General features: G+C 37.3%; 1 long non-coding RNA gene across 1 annotated transcript; it reads right to left on the minus strand.

The window, feature by feature from the left end:
• Positions 1 to 12,154: 12,154 nt before the first annotated feature.
• LOC135330029 (uncharacterized) lies at positions 12,155 to 18,226 on the minus strand. Its single transcript, XR_010391751.1, has 3 exons — positions 18,161 to 18,226; positions 16,767 to 16,820; positions 12,155 to 12,650 (listed from the first exon to the last, which is right to left on the minus strand). It is a non-coding gene; the product is annotated as an uncharacterized LOC135330029 (long non-coding RNA).
• Positions 18,227 to 22,188: the final 3,962 nt, after the last annotated feature.

A 22,188-nucleotide genomic window follows, 5' to 3' on the forward strand; every position in this document is an offset into this window, starting at 1 on the left:
AGCTGTAAAAAGCCATATTTTTCTGAATTTTACTGTGCTAAAGGCAGCAGTGTCCCCACTTACAACACTGTCTGCAGAAGAAGTTTTGTGAGTGCTCTTTATCCTCTATCAAAATAAAGCCTGGCTGACTAGTCCTAACCACCTTCTGCTAGCAGAGCTACTTAGATGATAAGATACAGGTAAAAGACAGAAATAATGAGCTGAGAAAGGACCACCTTTTGCCAGAACAGCTGCTTGAACAACTATCTGTGACTGTAGAGCAATTTAATGTGGAATGGTTGCAAGAAACTAAAGCATTCTCATAAATGTTGATAATACTAGTTTGGATTCAAGAAGTTGTCAATGATTGATAGCATCCAGGAAAGTTAATGGTCAGTCACATTCTTGCCATCAAAAAGCAAGTAACTTGATTGCTACTTGTGCCTGAGGCAAAGATTTATGTAATGTATTTTTTAAAAAAAACTTGCCTTTCTTAAATACGTTTTTAATTTGAGCTTTTGAGAGTGGAACAATGGACTAATTGATTAAGTATTAGACATACCAAGTAGATTAGATTAGATTAATTTTAATACACTATACTAGTTACTCATCAGTCCTAAGTTATATAATACTCCCTTTCTAAAACAATGTTTTGAAAATCAGATATTTTCATTTACTGACAATGTCTGGATTGAAAAGAAATGTTGTATTATGTGGCTAACTGTTACTGAAATGCATGATGCAGCAGCTATAAATCAAAACTAAAGAAACAATTTTGTTTTGCATTTAGACATTTTACTCCATGCTTCAAGGCCTTAATACTGATTTCTTTTATGTTGACCTTTCCTCCGGTCAATTGATTCTCCTGCCACTATCTGCCAATTTTCTATAACTGTTCATGCCACATATGCTGGCCTTTCTGCTGTATTTTCCACCAAGTGTGTTTCTTTGTCTTCATCAGCTCTCCTTCTGGTAAAGCTTTGTATCTGAATACAACTCCAAGCTAGGGATGAGTGAACTGTGCCTTTTTTTGGCAGGGGGGAGATGTCTCCTGAAAAGACTGTAAGTTTTTATAATGTGATCTTTCACTTTGCTTCCTTTTTCTTTCCTGCTTTTTCTTTTCCTAGCTCTGGTTCAGATTAGTCCATGCTAAGGTGCATTATTTTTTACTTAATAAGCTAAAAGCCTTGGGACAGATATGTTGAGGACTTCAGGAGATCTGGACTGAATTTTGAACAGGGATGAATTATGGCTCTTGAGTGAAAACTAGAGGAAAGATAGCAGCTTTATTTAAGTTGGTATTGATTAAAAGATAAACCCAGAGATGAGAATTCTTAGAAACCAAACTACAAAGAACTTTGCAGGAACTTACAAACTAAAACTATGGTGGTGTTTCATTTCTTCTCTTCAAATTCCTCTTTCCCCAGAAACATTCAGAAAATGTTTCACCTTTCTTGCAATGATCCCAAACAGGACTATGTGAAATACACTCTCTTTTCCTGTTTTGAACCAAAGTACGTTCTGGGTTGCCAAACAGGAGTATCAGCATACAACTAATGTTATTCCAAAGTAGATTTCTGAGTGACATTTTGAATTATGTATTCCCACTATTGTGTCTAACCCTTTTCCAGTTTCTAATTGTGGGTCCCTTTTTGTGCATGTTAAGTAGTTTTTCATCCTGACTGAATTCTAATTTTATCTGAACCTTTGCAAGTATGTATGCTAACTATATAAAAAATCATTTTGCATTCATTTTGAAACTAGAACATGTTTTCAACAAAATGTTTCAGTTTCATAAATGTGAAATTGCAACTACTTCCAGCTTTGTCAATCAAAAAGATTTTTTAGATGTTATACTTTCAAATATACTTATTAAGATATACATGAGATTTAACTTTTTTTTGTAGTTTACAGTAGCACTCTTGTTCATAGGACATAAATCACTTTTAAAAGGTAAATATGTCTGTATTCCTAACACAAATTGCAGAATAAAATACAAGACAACCTGAAAATAAATACAAAAAAGACAGTATTCTGGAGTAATTTTAAGGAATCACTGTGCAAAAATAGTCAGTGTTCCCTCTACTAATTTGTAGGAGCTATCAAATGTAATTCAATTTTAGTTTTATATATTTAAAATGATCCAGCTCTACTTCTGATTACACACATAATAATAGGTATTATTTTAAAATGAAAGGAGCTACAAGGAAGATAGCCTTCTAATTATTTCTTACCTAGTACTGAAAAAAGGGACAATGAAATACAAATGATCACTTGAAGATTTAAGTGCTTAGTTATTAAATGATTGAAAGTATAAAGGAAATAACTAATTTTAAAGTCAATTTGAAATGTAATTGCCCATTATGCCATCAGTGATCCAGGCATACTGTGATTTACTAATGAAAATTTCAGCCTTGTATTAGGAAAGAGAAGACTTATATCATTAGTTTCTACACCTCATTTGCATTGGTTTTCAATAGAGATAACTTGATGCAAGCTGGATAGAGTGCATTATTTTGAATAATTTACAAGTTGTTTAACTTTATTACAGTGGTTTAACAATAAAAAAATCTTTTGACAAATACATTATGTTTTAATTTGAGTTAACTGAATTTAGGTCCTGATATTGCTACAGTCCTTTTGTAGCTAAACTTCACCTAAAATTATCTTGTAACTAAAATTCACAGTGTTAATCACAGAAAAGATAAATACAGTAATGACTTTCTAGTGAAATGTGACAATGTGCTGCATTTCACCATTTCTTGAAATCAAATAGGTATCAGGATGATTGGAAAAATAAGTTTCTGGAACAACATACTAAGAGAGATAAGAGAGATTAATAGCCCAAACTGTTTCAAGGAAGAATTTCATCAGTCTGTAGAATGGGTGATAGTGTTTTCTGCATTTTTCTGATGATTTTTTTATGGTGGCAGGGGATCTTGACATGAAGACTTAGGTAGGCTCATTATTCCTGTATGTCTTTACTGTCAGTTTTTACATTGAGGAAAATTAACTCAAACACATATACTCAAGTAGATTGCATGTTGTAAAAGTTTCTAAGCCACAGAAAAAGGAGAAAGAAGCAAAACAGTGATTAATGGATAAGCATCTGAACAATGCTCAGACAATTAAGTAGTAATTAAAAGCTACTTCAACATTTTCCTTGTGATATAATGGTACCTTTGAGCAATACATTATTGACTTAAAATACTTTTGGCCAGCCTTATCAGGAGCCAAAGGGACAAGCCTATCTCATAAATTGTCTGTTCCTGTCACGAAATTCTGATCTAAAGAGGTATTCCTCTGGTACCACATACCGAGGAGAGAAGAATCACCCGTTTAATTAGGAACTCAGTATTGATCTTTGAGTAGCTTAACAATTTTTTCTGTCTTTTTTTTCTTGCAGCCCATGCACTTTCTCCCAGAAAAACCTCAGGAAGACTTTGTTTTACAGGGAGGAATAGCGTCACTGAAATGCCCAAGTGTAAATTGTGATGGTGGACACACTGCTTCCTAAGCATCTCAGTCATCCCTGCTGCGGATAGTGGTAGGACACTGGGACAATAACTTTATCCATATGTGTTATTTCTACTTTTTCCTCAGGCTCTGTTTGGATGGTACAGTTAGTTCTGTCTTATGGGGTCCTAGTACTAGACCAAAAATACTGCTACATAATGCAGAATACTGATGTGGTACAAGCTTGGTCCATTCAAATTCATTTTTAAAATACTGATCATTAAATTTATTTTATAATTTTATGTCAGATCAGGTCTTGCTGGTCTATTCCACTCTGATTTTTTACTGGATTAAGCGTCACCTGTCATCTTGCAATCAGCATAAAGCCAACATAAAAGCACAAAAATCTGCCTGAGTCTCACATTCTTTTTTTCTGGGTAGTTCAATAGTCATGATCATGGGCCTATGCCTGATTTGAATCATCTCTCTTTCATTGGGTGATATAACAAAGGGAAGACTTAGAATATTTAGAATTCTAGGCATTTTTGGAAAATTTTAGAAGTTACAGAATTATTTTGCTAGAAAGCATAGGGCTTATGAAGAGCAACTTAGATCAATATACTTTTTTAAAAACTGCTCAAAGAACTTTTCACTACAGGCAGACAAGATTTCTTTGGACACAAAGGCACTAATTAGTCGTTCTGTTGGGGTATGTTTTCACAATGAGTTGAAGTTGATCTTAGACTGCACTACTTATGGTAGTGGTCAGATCAGTATTTAGTTAGATCAGCAAACCGATCCAGATCACCACGTGTGCCAGCACAGAAGGGGCATCAGGTGCTCGTGGCCAAGGGCAAGAGGACAGAACTGCCCTGTCAATGGCAGTGTGTTTTCAGATTGGCTTAAACTGATTATAATACTGTGCATTTGATGTGGTTACAGCATCTTTCATCAATTGTGTGAGGAGTTTCAAAATGAGTTTTGATGTATCAGTGAGCCCTTTTCCTGAGATTATAATATGACCTCTGCCAGTCTTTTATTCTCCTTTACAGACTGCCAAACCATTGGTTTGGATTGTGACAAATCAATTGATTGAAACCCGAGAGGTTTAAGAAGGTTCGGATTTTTTGTTTGTCTGCATTTCAAGGAATGTTGCTACTGATTTCTCTGAAGTTACATGTGAAAAGGACCACCACCTAAAAATGTAAACTTATCCTAAATGTGGAGGGATGAGATATTGATATTTCTACCCAGGGAGCTATTAGTGCAAATAGGGGTGGAGCATTCTATCTTTCTAATAATGAAAGGAGAAGCCACCTGAAAACTCTCTTCCCATTAAGGCCTGGTCGTAAGCTTCTACTGAGAAATGTATCCCTTGGAAACGCTTCATCTCTCTGAAAAAAGATCAGTGTAATTTTTATGTTTCTCTCTTTTTCCCCAGCCCCTCAATTTTCTACATCTATACTGATTTTCATATATACACTGTCTTTTGGCTCAAGCTAGTGTTTTGACTAAGGAATTTTGATTAAGGAAAATTCTAATTTTGCTGCTGATCATGTTTCTGTCTTCTCTTTGTAATTTTTCAGAGAGTATAGTCTGGAAACCTTCATCTCTTTCTTTCCCTATTCCTGGAGATGCGGGAAAAGACATAAAGATAACTGTAGGAAGATAAAGAACAAGAGGACAGCAGGGCTGACCTTAATGAGAGCATGAAGATAGAAAATTGGTGTGATAAAAGAATACAGGTTGGAATTATAAACAAGTACAATGTTACATGGGGATCTGGATGCAACGGCTATACATTTGAGAAAGTAGGTAAATAAGACCAAGTAAGGGAAGTCAAAGAGCAAGGGTGATGCAAAAATATTTCTGACCAAAAGAGATTTTTTTTTTTTGGCAGCTGCAATTTGCTTTGTTCTACTTCAACTAGAAATTTCTCTGGAAGCAACCAATAAAAATAAGATTTTTACTTTAAAGAATATGGCAACAAATATGTTTAATCAATGATAATTCAATTTGTTCAAAATTTTTTTTTTTTAAATCAGGGCTTAGCATCACTAAGGCTTAAAAACTTTAACAATACATTGGCTCCTGACGGACAACAACAGATTCAACTGTAAGAAAGAAAGGAGGTAATTCTTGCCAATAACATTCATACCCAAGAATAGAAGTCTGCACAAAGCAAGTTAAAGATTTTATGTTTCTTCCCCCTAAAACTAATGTATGAAATGAAGACTTCTTGAGCTTCAGAAAGGAATAATGGAGAAAGTATGGAGGAAGTAATGGCATAATGGAGAAAGCACTGAGGGAGCAACTGTCCATTTTGAGAAAGCAGGGTCATATCATATGGAAAAATTTCCTGGAAAGAATCAGGTAGCATTTATGATTTGACACATGTTAGAGACTAGCTCAGAAGTGGCCACCATTGCCAACAGAGTGAATGCAGATGGTCTAAATAAATGTGTTTTTTTCATAGCAGTGGTCATTTCCCTAGTGTTTCCCAGTCAAAACATTTTATGCAAAGGACTTGAGGCTTGTTGCACTTCATGTTGTGTCAACTGATCCCTTAGGATGAAGCTATCCCCACAAGTTGTTAGTGAAGACAGCCTGCTATATCTAAGACTACACAGCTTCACATTGCTGTGGTTACACTGATAGCAGAGCATCAGAGCCACTTTCTGGCTTGGGTATGGCCACATGAACTGCAGTAGCAGCAGTTGTGTTTACCTATCACTCAAAAAAGTTAAGTGACATCAACTGAAAGTGCAAAATAAAGGCAGATAAAAGAATGCTTTGAAAAGAGCACTGTTGGGGCAACTTAGGATAGTATTGCTCTGGTTGTCCACTCTGCTTTTCTGAAAGAAATTGTTGTCTCTTCATGAACTTGGCAGAACAGGCACTATGTCTGCTCTTCAGTTGCCATAGTCTCAAGCTTGACATATTACCGTAAATGGCCATTAGTTCCAATTTAAGATAATGCGCTGGATTGTGGGCTGGTGTGGCTGAGAAGTAAACAGTGTTTTTGCTGTAGGTGTGGTAACATCTATAGAGGGGTACAGCAGCCAGCTGGGGGCAATAACTTCTTAAATGATTTTAGCACGAATCACCAAAGGTTTCCAGGTGGCACTCTACTTTAAGGCATCTTTAATGTAGTTTGGTTGCTGTTGTTCACAAGTAAAATAGCCTTTTGCTTAACTGTCTGTTGAGGATTAATTTGTCATTAAAGACCTTGGGCCTTCATCTGCAGCATTTCATATGGTAAACAAACAGTACGTTAGACCTGCACAATCAAATTCCCTTCACACAGTGATCATAATGTATTTTCTTAGCTCCTCTGTTTTTATCGTTCTGGGGCTTACCAGCACAATAGCTCTAATGAATCCTCTTCCCGAGAATACTGGTATGTTCTCATAACAAGACCAGTAGTGCAAATATCTATTGCTTAATGAATTGCTGAAAAATAAGGAATAGAATAAAAAAGTTAATCTTCCCTGGCAATTTAATCCATCTCATTCATATATTACCTTTCCTGTTAAGATGTTTTACTTGCTTTGCTAATTTACTCTTAATTTCTAGACCATACAAATCCATACTGGCTTGTCTAGAGTTACACTTAAAGTCTAATTACATGCCCATTAAATTCAGCAAAAAATATTCTAATTGTTTCAATGGCTGTCAGCTCATAGGCCAAGACAATTCAGACTGGTTTATCTGCACTGGTGTAGGTATGCCCTGCAACCCTAAAACAAAAGCAGAGTATGGCATTTGCGCACTTACTGTGTAATGTGATTTAGGAACTTTGCAGGCTCACGTGATGTCCATTTGATCCTATTCTTGTCACTGAAAATTTAGAGGTATGACAAGTGAACTGTAGCATTTAAAGAAGATATTGCCTGTAGCTATTTGGTCCTCCACCTTTCCTTTTTCCCCTCACCAAGTTTATCACCTCCTCAGGAGAATGGCAGTACAGAACACGAGAATAATCCTCAGCCAGTTTAGTGCAAAGTCAGATAGCTTAGTTTAAACTTTTGATACAGGCGAGCTTAAGATAAACTGTCAGGTTTTGGACTGCAGTGGTAAAGATGAGGACTTGCATTCCCTCCACCTAACTCCTACCTGAGAGGTGGTTTTCTGGCTGAGCAGATGTTGCATAGGACATGACACCACTTATAGTGAACTTTGTTTTGGAAGCAGCAGCAGCACACACTAAAGATGTTTTAATCGCATACATCTTCAGTATCCTCTCTGGGGAGGCAACTTTCTGTTTACCTCATATTACCTCCTTTAATCTTTCTTAGGCAAAACTGTCTAGGTTAACACAACCTGCCAATACATGGCTAGGGATAATAGTAACTTCAGCCACTACAGACAGACCTGGGAGAAAATGTGTGTCCACAAGCTAAGGTCTTTAACTGGTGAGCAAGGATAACTAACCTTGAGAGAGCTGGAGTGTTTCCCAGCCACAGTTCTCCTGTCCCACCTTCACTGCAGGGATGACTCACGAGTGAAGGCAGTGAACTGCTGTGCATTGGGGAACCCTGTATCGGTGCTAGTTTATTTTGCCAGACCTAAAAAACTCTGTGTTTACAGCTGCTTCCCAAGAAATCAAGCCCTTCTTGCAGTGGGGTTAGTAAACTCGGAAGAGGGGAGAAAGCTAGGGCAAAACAGATGGCTGTGAGCAGGAAACATTTCAGCCACGCGAGCACAAGCCACTCCTGCTCCTGAGTCAGTCCTGCCTGAGCATGAGTCAAATCCCTTAATTGTGGCAGCAGAACCACAGAAGGATTCTAGCTATAGCACCTTATTGGGGCTTCTAAATGAAGCCTAAAACAGAAAAATAAGTTGTATTAAAAAAAAAAGGAAGCTGTCAGAACTGAACCCTTTTCAAACAAGAGCAAAACCAGGTTAACATCTTTCAGAAGTGTTATCTGTTTGCAGCTCTGCTTTAGTGGGGAATGCTTTCAAAGACTTTTGTTTAAAAACAGTCACAGTCAACTATGTGATATTTAGCTTTCTGTACATAACTTTGCTACTTTCCCATGTTTCATGCTGCTGAAAAGTTCTTAAAGTTCTTTAAAAAAATCATCAAAATGTGCCTGGATACTGGCTTGTTGTTCAGTGATAGCAGCCATTTCAGACATACACACACACCAAGAATTGCATATATAAAATCTACTTAACCTAGCAATATGAGCACAAAACTGAAAAGGAGTGGTGTGGAAAGGAAGGGAAAGAAGGAAAGTAGTGATTTTAGGAGGCATGAACTGACCATGTATCTTATGTAAAATATGAGGGGACAACAAGCCATTTTTTTGGTGACTGAGGGTCTCCTAAACTTTAATGAGTGTTTCATATTCTTATGATTCTGTTTTCCATACACAAAACTGACAGTTCTTAAAATATATTTAAATAAGTTATTATTTACAAAGACAGTCCAGTCATAGATGTAATGAATCCAAATAGATTTAGCCTTAGCTCAGTTCAATGTTATTTTCCAAGCTTCCCTCTTCACATGCAAGAGTCATGCATTTAGAACAGGCTGCCTGAGGTCATAGACAGGATTAAACGAGTGCAAGCCTGCTTAAGAAGACCGATTTGAACTGAGTGGATACAGAACCTTATTTATGACACAAACATAATCTGAACGAAATTGGTTTATGTCTTGTTCATGTTTAAGAGTACCGTGTGCAATATTTGCATTGGAAAATAAGAGATTTGCATGGGAGTGAATCACTAAAATTATTCGCAAGGCATTACATGATTTTACAGTGGATCTTTCATAAGAGAATAAGGATGGATCTTGTGGTATTGGTTTCAAAATAAAATTTGGATGCTATGTGTGACTTTTTTTAAATTTCTTTAAGGAAAAAAGGCTGTCTCACCATCATTTTGAATAAAAGCATAAAATCTCTTACATTTTACATAGCATTTTTTGCTCCAGAAGACTTCCAACCTATCTCTCTACATCACAGTGTCAGTGCAGGCAGCAAACATGGGGAAACATGATTTAGGCAGGATGAGAAAGCAGCACGCGGAGCACGTAAGGTCATCTCTTGAATAGTAGGATTTTCTGCTAGCAGCTGGCACTGCTGAATCTCACCAGTGACTGGAAGGCATTGTGCCAGAAGCTAGGACTTAAAAAGATCTTCAGGCTGGGGGGCACAAAACTGAAATGGAGAGGAGTTGATCATCTCTTTTCTAGTCTTAAAGATAGGTCAGGGAGGTGAGTGAGGCAATGATTGATGGAGTTGGCACTTCTGGGTTTGTCTACAAGGGAACGCTGCACTGAGGTAAGTTTAATTAGCTTTGGGGTCAATATAGTTACCATAGTGTCCATCCTTTTCGTGTATCTTCTTGGTACAGGAGAGGATTTTTCAGTTTCAAACTGTCTGGAATATATTAAAGATAAATGGGAGAAATCATTCTTACAAGGTCATGACAGTGTGCCCATGGAAGTTTACAAAATTAGGGCCAAATCCGTGCCCAGAAGGAGTTGTCAGAACAGCTTTCTCAACAAAGCCTCTTCAGACAGGGAGAGCCTGTGTGAGCAAGAAAAGTGCTTTACCGATATAACATATACCAGTCCAAAAGTGCAAAATAAGCTGTACCACTTTCATGCCAGGAAAAGTGGGTTTCCCCTTAGGTTTTTACTAGTATAAAAAAGTTGCAAAACAAAGCACCTCACTGGCCACTTTTATATACACCAAGGTTACTAGTTATACCAACCTCTGTGTTTGTTTAAATTCATACTGTGTTTTAGACTTTGTTACTGTCAAGACTAGTCCTACATAAAGCCACTGCCAGCCACACTGCTAACATAATGCCTTGTCCATACCATGGCTACTAATCAAATTTTAATGTAATAATTAACACACATAAGAACACAGGTAACAAATTGTTCTGTAGAGATACCTTAATGGAGAAAAGTCTATTGATTTGGACTTTTCTTTACTGCTAAAAACTATTATCATTTTTTTTAACCTCAAAGTAACCAACGTGCATCAACTATCCTGTGGTAAGAACACTGTGAAGATAAGGTGCTTTAATTTTACACTGAGGTAAATTTGCCAAGGTCAGTCCCAAGCAAGAGGATAGAGCTGACTGTGTTGAATGTATCTTGCGGTAAAACTAAAGTATCCAGCACTTTGCTATGTTTTCAGTTTGGCATATCTGACATATATTAGTGACTTTTATCCAAAAAAAAAAAAAAAAAAAAAAAATCCTATCTTTTTAGCAGCAAAGACTTAGTCTTTATAATCTGCTTTTGTGCTACCTCAGAAGCAATTATATAGTCCATCCTCCACAGAATGCAGAGGACAGAGCTTATGCAAGAGGCATAGACTTAGTCCTAAATTCTATATATGATTGAATTTTTCTGTTGACCTCTGTATCTATAAGTCCTCTGAAAGAGAGAAGAGTATGTGCAGAGAGTTTTGTTATCCTAGGTGATGCAACTGTGCTTGGAATAATCATGTCTACCCAGTGCTCTGGATTTGTTATGTCTACACAGTTGTTACAAAACTGCCATTTTGCATTCTCGGAAGATTCCATGATTTATTGCTTTGCCCATCAGTTTTTTTCCATGATGCTCATTGTGAAAGATCCCACCAGAAGGTAGTGGAATATTTCCCACGATTTCTCTCATTTCACCACAATGTTAGAAGCAAGCTCCATTTTCAAAGGCTGTTAGGCATCAGGCAAGAAACAATGAAGACCACTAGGATGTTGCTGGTACCATTTGCATGTCTTTAGGGACAGGGACACATGGACAGCTGAAGGTAAGCTAAGTGGACTTCTGACTGAACTAATGCATGAAACAGTGAGGCTCAACAGTGATGCAGAACAGGGACAGCTAGCAATTTCAACAGCATTTGAGGATATTAACTTTCAAGAGCCTTGAATGGAGAAATTCCCTTGCACTCATAAGAGCAGAACATGTAATGAGAATTTCCCTCAGCCTAGGGAAATATCCTCAACCATTTTCATCTGAAGGCTCACGACTCTCATTTGGTAACCATTTCTGTGGAGACAAATCAACTGTCAGGATTACTGTCAAGGTGTTATGTATGACAACTAAAAAACTGGTCATATGAGCTGTAAAAACACAGGCATTTATTGATTAGTTTATATGTTTGGGGGTAGCTAACAGTGTTTAGGTCACCAATATGACTAATACGACTATTCTCAGTGAGGATCATACCTAAAAGAAGGCAGCATTTACCTATGATGTAGCAAAGGCAGATGGGAGACTTATTAATATTAGTGCGATGTGATGGAAAGATCCAAGAAACGTACATTTTTAGAAACAATGGGCTATTTTATGCTATTTTTTTTCTTTGGCATACTATTTTTTTCTTTTGCAAGGTGATTGTAGATTGCGCATTAACAGCGCTGAAAAACTGGATGCTGATCAGCAATTGCTGCTTTACATGAGAATCATTTCCTCTATGTTATGCAGATTCTGTGAGAACAAAGTAAGCAGAGAAACACTGTGAGAAAAAGTAGTGACAGTGCACACTTCCATTTGATCAGAAGCACTTCAGTCAGACATGCACTACAATTCAGTTATGAAATGAGTGCAGATATATGAGCAAAATGGATCCACTCTTAGGGTAGGAGTTAGGACATTTGTATACAGGAAGGATTTTAATATATCACATGCAGGGATTTTATTGTACTCTGCAAAGCTTTTTATACAAACCAGCAGTGTCATGAAAATCATTGCAGAAGATATAAGTAAGTTGGAGCAGAAGAACAAGGGAAAAAATATTCTGTGAAACTGCAGAAAGACCTTACTCCTTTGGGTAGGTGGATGAGTTTATGGGGTCTCACACTAGGCCCATTTTACTTATTGCTTTGCAGTGTGGAATGTGAAAGGACAAACTTGCACCTGCGAAGTGCTGTAAGAAGTTGCTACGTCAATAAAGACATTGTTGGAGAAGGGTTGCAAGGCACAAAGGGAATGAGTTTTTTCCCTCAAAAAAAAAACTTGCCATCTCTTGCAGAAGCTGTTCCTGAAGGGTCATGACAATTTTCTTGTCTCCTCTCTCCTCTTTATCATCTTAAATTTAACTTTCTTTCCATTTCTCCATCTGTTTATCACCCTGTTGAGTTGTGTACACAACATCAGTAAACATGCTATCCGTTGATTTCCTTTCCTTCTTGCGTAGATTGGACAGGTGTTCATCCAGTGTTAGCACCTGTGGCCATGGTTGCTGCAATGTGACATGGGTGGGAAAGATAAAAAGGAACAGGTAGTTATTGCCCAAGAAATAACCTCCTGTGCCAAGAACGATAAAATGTTGCTTTTTCCTTATTGCACAATATCCATTCTAAAATAGAGCACTATCTTTGCCTGAAGTTTTCTTTTCTAATACCTTTAGGTCAACATAAAGTCAACTTGGTAAATAAACAGAATTCTGCAGTCATCAAAGGTGAAAAATGCCTAAATTGTTTGCAGTTATTGAAATGTCTGTGTGGCCAGAGGGGAGTGATTTATTTAATAATAACAGCACAAAGCCAAAGGCATAATGAAAACGAGCCAGAAAAGTTATTTTACCATTTTTTCTGTCCTGTACCTGCTGTTACAATAAACTTGCCTTCCATTCAACAGGCCACACAGATCTGCCATGTTGGATATGTATGAATCTGAGGTAAGTGGTAGAATCAGAGAGAAAGGCAATAATGATGAAGGGCTTTTCAGCAGACTTCCTCTAAGAAGCGTTTTACATTTGCAAGAAGTAAGTGGAAGTGAGGTCTTGAACATCAGAGCACTTTAGTGTCCAACTGCAAAATTAAATGCTTTCCCTCTATTATGGACTCCTCAGTAGAGAAAAAACAGTGTCAACTTTCTTTAACCAACAGTGATGTTAGATACTAGTCTTTCAAGGAAGACATTAGTGTGGAGGCTGTATGTGTTATAGAGCCAGAGCAGGCTGGGCATCTTGGCTGCCCATCAGGAGACATAAATTCAAGAGCTGATCTGAATCTGTGCTGAAGGCTGCCCACAGCCTACTCAGTTATGAGTATGTTATTTGGGTCAAAGAGCCAAAAGTGGCCAGATACCATGATGCACATCACAGCCTCATGTATGCTACTCAGTACAGAATGTAGGTGTACTTTAAGCAACTAGACCTAGAGGCCACACAGGAGTGGAAGAGTCTTCTTGAAGATGTGGCAAAATGGTAATATATACGTATTTTGTAACCTCTGACAAAGCACCTACTGAGGTATAAATGTTGTATATTACATATAAAGGAACAGGTCTTTGTGAGAGATGGTCACACATTTATTCCTGAGCTTATTAGTTCTTAGAAAAGGCAGCATAACAATAACCAGATTAGCATACAGAGAGGCCAGTGTAAGGATAGTCAGTACTGCTCAGGATCTGTGTAAATGAAAGAATTCTCTGCTGTAGAACTGCAGCAATAAATTCAATTACTCTGGAGATCTACAACACTCATATAGGTAGGTAGCCTTTGGCATCATGCCTTATGCTTCAAAAGATATCAGAGGTATTCAAGCATTTGGCAGAGCTGCATAATTTGTAATGGATGATATGTGTATTATAGCTTGTTGTTTTTTTCAAGTCCTTCTTCATTAGAGATACATTCACAACAAGAACCTCTGATGCTGTGCATGATTAAGTGTTTGGGGCATTTGTTTAAAGTCCAGCGTTCCATGATTTCCTTCCTGCAGTGATGTGGTGGGGATAAAGTTTTGGTTTGTTCACAGGCTTTGGTAGCATAAAGAGAGAAAAACAGGCCAATACTGCAAATACCTTAAAAATAAATTATTTTATTATAAAAGTTTTTTCAATGCCTAGAGGAAACACATTTTATTATCAATAAGAAAAATATTTTCTGTCATTGGAATTTCACTTAAACATAGTTTCATTATAATGTATTGTTATTTCTAGGCATCTCCCACCTGATGATACAAGAACAGAGGTACTCTTTGTTCAAATTATAGGCCTAATAACTGTGTTGATGACTATCAAAAGTATTTTGGGGAATTCAAGGGTGAACTAAAAAGCTTGTGTTATGAAGGTTTCTGTTAAAGATTTTCTGTCTCTTCATCATGATAGCAGAGTTCTCAAATGCAAAAAAAATTCTTCACCCACTAGCCAAAGCTTTTTTGAAGTAATTTATGTGCCTAAATAGCTATTTGCACCAAGTTAGCATGTTGAATTCTTTTGCCAAAATGATTGGTAGGTGAAAACAACAGCTAACTGTAATCAACTTCAACATATCCCTTCAGATAGCTCACTTATGGATGATCCATGCCATTATGGTTTTATTATAGAAGGAAACAAATTAAGTCCTTTTTAAATGTTAAATTGAAAACCCATTTTAAATCCTTAAAAACTTAAAAATCAACATTTTGGATTAGGGTGAAAAGAACATTTAGGTAAAATGAATAAAAACAAATTGAATTGTTTTAATTTAATTAAGTTATCTGAATTAGAGAATGCTTTCTTAACATATTTACAGTTGATTCATTTGATATAAAATAACCTGAAAGATCAGTAATATCTACTTATAATTATTACTTGAATGCAAAGCTACTTAGTTAAGCACTTTAAGTTCTTTCATTAAATTTAACTAAATACAATAAAAACTCAGAGACTCATAGTCTAGCTTGCAAATCTTTAAATAAAAGCAGTGATTTAAAATAATTCTTGTATCTTGAAGATTCAGAGGCTCAGCTGCTTCTTCAAATTTTCCTCATATCATTTTTTTCAGTTAGGAAAGAAAAATGACTATATGGGTGACCAGGTATAGATGCCTGCAGTGGAAAGAACTGCATCAGGACTAATCACCCTGGACTCTCTTCATTGTCCGTGCAAAAAGAAAAAAAAAAGGCACTTCAAGGCAAGATTCAGTCATCCTAATGTAGGCATCTAAAACAGGTCAGTTTCCTTGAGCTCTAAATGTCTATTTTTCTCCACGGACTATAAAGGCATGGCCACCCTAGGGAGTGACTAGCTTAGATGTGCATATCTATGTTATCAAGTAAGGTGAGATGATTCACACCCCATGTAACTTTTGTGACCAAGAACAAGTATCTACAGAGAAAGAAACATTGCGTCTATTAAAAGGCCTCTAATACAATAATGTGTGCTAATACTCTTGTTTCACCCTCCCTACAATGCCCTGGATTCTCTAAAACATATAGATTGAAATTTCTATCACAAAGAATAACATAGTGTAATACTGCATCATCCTCCCTTCTGCCTCAGGAAAGTGACTGACCATTAAACCTAAAATTACCACTTGCCTAGGTGTACATAGTAGTGATCTGATAAAATTCAAGATATGAACACAGTTTTCAGTGTTAAATAGTGGTATGTGAATTACAATTAATGTATAAAGCAGTTCATTAGTATATTAGTGTATATAGTGTATATACATATACATATATGTGTATGCACACATACTAATAACGTGCTTAAAAGGTAATTATAGATAAGAACTGTACTTCAGAAAGCAATTGAAAGCCACAGCAGTAATATACATTAATAAATACAATATACTGGGATGCAAGCTAAATATATCAATGAAAATGTAGGGATAAAGACAATATGAACTTTTTTTTTTTCATTTTGGATTGATATAGGCCTATTAAGGATGAAAGTAACCCTAGAGATGACATAGTTCCATTACTAGCTATGGAAAAGAAAGAAGCATTAATGAATATTTCTGTTTTGCATTTAGAAAGGAAAATAGAGTCTGCATTGCTAAAATACTATCTATCCTGACATTCTCTAAAGTGGGTAGTGAAGAGCACATACTAACTTTTTTAATGAGCAGCACCAAATAATTTGATTTAAAGTTTTTAAAAGGAATTTTGCACTGGTACTCACTGACAAAAAGCCTTAGCATACTGCAGGAGCCCAAGAGGCCTGGAAAAATCTAATGCTGTGCTGATATTTCAAAAGCATAAACAGGATGACTAGGGTAATTGTAGATGGGTTAACTTGACCTTGGTTCCATGTGAAAGAATGGAACAGCTGATATGGGACACTGTCAATAAGGAAATAAAGAATGGTAATATAGTTACTGCCAGCCAACATGACTATGCAAAATAGGTCATGTTAAACAAACTGCATAGTATTCTTATGAGAACAGAATTTTGATTATTAGATTTGGTTAATAAGAGTAACTATGTTGGCAAAATAAAATCTTTTAGACTTTTGTAAAGCATTGATTTTACATGTCAATCTGATTCACATATTAATGTCTAGGCAAAATCAAGAAAGCATATATTAAGTGAGATTAAAACTCAGAAATTCAATGGGTAAATGTTAACCCTAATTTATCAAGTATTACCAGTGTGGTCCTGTTGAGATCCTTTCTCGTCCCAGTGTTACTCAGTGTCTTTACCTATGGCATGAGAAAAAACATAAAGTTCTAATAACCTTTGCAAATGAGGCAATAACAAAAGAAGGAGAGAAATTATGAGGAAGACAGATGACAAACAAGAACTGATCTAGATTACTTTGTAACGGAGCAGAAAAAATACGGGTATTAATATTGCCAATTGAAGGCCACATACTTTGTGAAGTTCACATGTAGATACACTTGCAAGACTGAGGAGTGTAATGGCTCTAAGAAAATGGAAGGACTATGGTTCACAGTCAATTTTTTAGTGTAAAGATGGCATGAAATTGGCTAATGCAATCCAAATCTTTATTCTGGAAGTGGTCACAGGTGGCCTTCTAATAGGTACTATGGTCAGGCCAAATAAAGCTTTTCATAGAGAAATGCAGAAACAATGAAAGCTACCACCCAACAAATATATATTACCCTGTTTTGGACTATATGAAGCAATTTTTCTGGAATATATTGCAAACACAGTGGATGGAGAAATAGCTGGCAGGAGTTATGCACATCTGCATTAAATAAGGCACAGAAAAATAGTAGGGAGCTTGTCCTTGTGTTTAGGGAAACATGGCTTTGGCTCTATTACTTGTAAATAAGATTTCATAACTTTGTTAACTCTTATGATTTTTTTTGAATGCTTTTATGTTTTTAGTAAGCATACATCCAGCCTCAGAATGACATAAGATGCTCTAGACAGTGATGAAATTTCTGAGAGGCCTAATGGGAAACCCATCCTAGCAGTGTCCTGCTTATTTTTCTTCTTCCTGGTCCCCAAAGGTTTGCTGCGTAACAGTTATAATTCACCCTCCGCAGCAGACATGATTGTCACGAGAGACCACAGCAGCCTGTCTCCCCTGCCCAGGAACATCAGAGAAAGTCTCCTTGATTTTCCACTCCTTTCTCCCTTCCTGGGATGCTTTGAAGGAGAAAGATGGTGAAGAACATCTGCAGTTCTTATTCCTAATCTTTTAGTCTGGAAAGGAGAAAGAATATACAAAAGCAGTTTGGTGCTAGCTTGAGAAGCTATACTATGTATCTGCCAGAGTGCACATAGCAGGCCCAGGACCCTAGCGTCTTAATCCTGTCCAGCCTCCAGGGCTAGCATTTCAGATGGAAACCAAGGAGCAGGAGAAGGGGCCACTGAATATTTAGGTCTCGTTCCTGTCTGGAGTGAAAACTGAAGTCCTGGCTTGGGATGCAGAAGGTTCCTGGGGTTTGCTAATCTAGGCACAGCCAGAGAGGAGCTGCAGGAAAGGCAGAGGTGAGACTGAAAAGAAAGAAGTGGGGAGATGCATATCTCATGCTGCCCCACAGCTGGGGCATACATCCTGTACACTTACGGTTGCAAAATCCTTTTGGTGACTCCCTGCATTATGGTCCTGCAACCTTTCCTCTTCTCTGTGATTTGACACATCATCCTGTATCTGGTCAATAAAGCAAAGGGTTTGTCAATTAGCTTTGTCTGGCACATCAGGAGAGCATACAGCAAAAATTTGTGAGATATGGGCTAAATGGAGAGAAGTGTCAGAGCCAGTGTACAACTCTCATAGTAAATGCATGATAGTTGACAGACTGTGAACTGAGAGACAGGCAAATGTGAGGCAAGACTGACATCGGTGGTAGGGGGCAGGACTGGCTTTGAAACTGGGGTGTCAAAAACCACCTAACCTAAAAATCATTGGTATTCGTAAGGAGCATGAAGATCACTGTAGACAGAAATGGGTAACAAGGACAGGTTATCTTTGAATAAAGTGCTGATGAATCTGTTGCTGGCCATCCCTGTCCTTCAGCATCCTTTCCACCATACTAAGGATTTTGTGGGCTTCTAGTTTTAATCCCCCTTCTAAACTGCCTGTAACTCTGCCCTTTCTAAAACAATCACCCAACAGCTGGTGTCTTCCTTTTTTCCTCTACCATCATCTACAGACAGTCTGAGAGGAGGGAGTGGGAAAAAATGAAATGTCTCCATTTTGCTTGCCTCTGGCTTCCCTTATTGGCTAAGCATCTGTCCCACAGCTGTTACACAGCACTCAGCGCAGAGAGCAATAAGCAACTTTAAAGTGCGTCTTCCAGTTTTCTAATTTTCACCAGATTCAATAGGGCTTTGCCCAATCATAAACATTTCCTGAAATCTTCAGTTTTGTTTCTGATAAATTCCAAAGTGGTCACGTATCCAGACAGGTGAGCAAACAAATGCATATATTCATCTTAGTTAGCCATCTAAAAGATAGGGGGCAAGTGTAAGTTAGTTCTGTAGATTCCCTTTACAGTAAATTGAGAGAGACAGATATTTTCTAAGGGAAATGTGTCCTACCTATTTTAGACTATTATTCTGTGGTCATTAATTCTAGAGTAGCGCACAGCAATATTAAACATACCTTGAATGTTTCTTTTAACATAAGTTGAATGCTTCTGTTAAATAAGCAGAGCAGGGAGTATTGAGTCCATGCTGGCATTAGGGTTTTATGCTGCCTACTAGAGTGTAGATGATGCCTGAACTGGCTTAAAGTTGAGTGCTGAAAGGGGATCACATTTGACTGGGCATTTTGATGGTTTTCCACAGGTATAACTTCACTTCTGGAAATGCAGAGTATAGCTGTTGCATTTATGTAAAACACCCCTAGTCTATACAGCAAAAAAAGTATATTCTCCTGCAGTTATTTATAACAGGGACAGAAATGACTTTACTGAAACTAATTTACTTGAAGCAAAATGTTGTGAACTATATGGGCCTATTTTCAAAAGGAAGGGAGCCTCTTCAACTGTTGTGTGTTCCTGAGTCTTACGGAAACAATTCCTAGGGAAGGCTTTGTAAGATTTTAAGATTTTTTTAATTATTGAAATCCAAAAGTATGCAAGATATGTGTTTAAAGTAATATGTTAATTTGCTGTGTGTGTACAGCGTAGTTAAATCCACACATGGAAGCAACAAATCAATATTAATTATAGACTGCCTTCAAAAGTGAGACTGAACAACCTGCTTTCATTTTCCCTACAGAGAAAAGTGAAAGAGTAACTAAAATCAACAAGTGAGTAAACTGGGCTGTAAAATTGTTCCAGTATTATCAGTCTAAGGAATTAGTAATGTAAGGATGTGCAAGTGTGAATGTTTTCGGGAGTGTGATTTTTAACTTGCTGGTATTTCTTTAAATATAGCCAACATAGGAGGGTGGCAGACAACCGTTGTTTTTAAACCTGATTATCCTGCAAGAAAACCCAGATCACTTACCCATAGGCATTTTTCAGTAAATGTTCAGTTAACAACTGACAGCCATCCATTGACTTCAAAATTCTCTGATCTTTTCACAATCAATAGATTGTGTCTGTGTAATTTATACCTCTGGGACACTGTTACATGTTTAACACATTTGTTGTTCTGATGGATTTCTAAACAAAGTAGAAAAGGTCATTTTGTTACAAAAAGGAACATCATCTCAGGAAATTCTTGCAGAGGATATAAACTATTGGGTAGACAGATCAGCTGCAATGCAAGGATCTTTCATTGGGTCAAAGTTACTTCTGACAAAAGAAGTTTTTGTTAGCAAACAAACTCAGAACACTTTGTACCAGAAATGAAAGGCCCTTTCAGCTCTCTGGAAGGTATAAGAAAAGATACACCTAGGAGGCTACATTTCTGAAGCTTCTGCCAGGTCCTTAAACAGCTCCAGCTGAAGCTGAGGTAACAGCTTTCTTTGACTGGGTCTCTATAAGGTCACTACCTTATAGAACTGATCCGCATCGACCACAGCTGCTTTCTAGAGACTACAGCAACTCTTGCAACATCTGAATTGAAATGGTTTTGCAGCTATTCACCTTTAAAAAATCTTGAAAGATTTCATAAATCAGCCATTCCTCAGCCAAAAACAATTAGAATTTCCATCATGTCACAGAATGAAGTGAATTTCTAAACTCAGAAATATCCTAAACTTCCAGTATGCAGCCTACCTCTCCTTATTGGATAATCTGAATAGATTAAGAGTGATACAATGGACATTTCCTGTTCTCCGAAGGTTTGGGGGAAAATAAATCTCCTACTCTGCCAATCAGTAAGACACTCGGAAGAAAAATAATGAAGAACTGTGGAATATAACTGAAAGACAAGACCAGAAAAAACAGAAGCATGAAGGAATGAAGTGGGGTGCCTAGAAACATTCTCCTGTTATATGATTAAATACAACATACGGAATTAAAAACATGTTCATTTGCCACGATTACTTCATTCTTTGCTGTTATTAATGCTGTCTCATGTGCCTTTGCTTAATCAGCAGTTTAACTGAAAGCACACTCTTCACTTGTATTTGATTCTGTGGTCTCCCACTTCAGTAATGAAAATGTAATGTTCACATGAATATTTTATTAAGTGACCATTTTGTTCTGTGTTCATGAGCACTCAGCAGACCGTGCATGAAGCCTTTTTTTTTCTTTTTGTGGAAATTACTTGATAGAAATTATTTTAGCAAGTTATTATTATTCTTCAGACATAATTGCCTCCAACCATTGCAGTGCTTGCTACAATAAGGCTCTTGGAGATACCCGCTCCACCGTCTTCTGTCTCCACAATCCAGCCATCTGTGACAGTGTCTGTAACAGTGAGTGTGGTGTTTGGGCCATCATCAACTGGAAGAAGGATTTATTCAACTTCTGTTGAAGACACATGAAACTGTGCCAAATTCTGGGGTCAACAGCTTTGCACTCATTTTGTTTTGATGCTTGATCTTGCTGAAATTAATAGTTGTGTCTAAAGTATATATCTGGAAAATATACTTCCAAAGATATACTGAAAAGGTGCTCCACCTCTTCCTTTCGCACATATGTGTTGCCTTTCATTCTTTCCCATGCATATGAGCACACTGAAATTTGTACGGCTGCCACTCTTCCATTCCTCTTTAAAACCTGAGCCTGCCCCCAGTTTCCACTAGTGAGGCAGTCGGCAAGCTGCAGCTTCTGCTTGACAGCCATACTGTTTCTGTGTCTGCACAACTGTCTTTCCAATGTGACTCCCCACGCTAGCAATCTTCCTCAGTCTGTTGTGTATGTACAATATATACATTAAACAGAACAGAAGGAGGTCCACCATTAATTACTCATCTATACAATGTCTAGCACAATGGGAGCCCAAGGCTCCACTGAGTTTCCCAGACGCTGTCTAAATAATGCAGATAGATGATAATACTCTTTGAAGGCAGCCAGTCCATTCCAAGGGCAAGCCTTTCTCATTTTATTCACATAAAACTTCCATCAAAGCTGTACACTGGAAAAAAAGCAGGCAAGATTTGCCTCTATAGTCATTATATTCCCCAAAATGTCACTTTATCTCCCTGGTGGTCTTGTGTGTGCACAGAGTAGGCCAGCAAATACTTTGCATGAG

The sequence above is a fragment of the Dromaius novaehollandiae genome, chromosome 1 (genome assembly GCF_036370855.1).
Source record: "Dromaius novaehollandiae isolate bDroNov1 chromosome 1, bDroNov1.hap1, whole genome shotgun sequence".
Taxonomy (NCBI): domain Eukaryota; kingdom Metazoa; phylum Chordata; class Aves; order Casuariiformes; family Dromaiidae; genus Dromaius; species Dromaius novaehollandiae.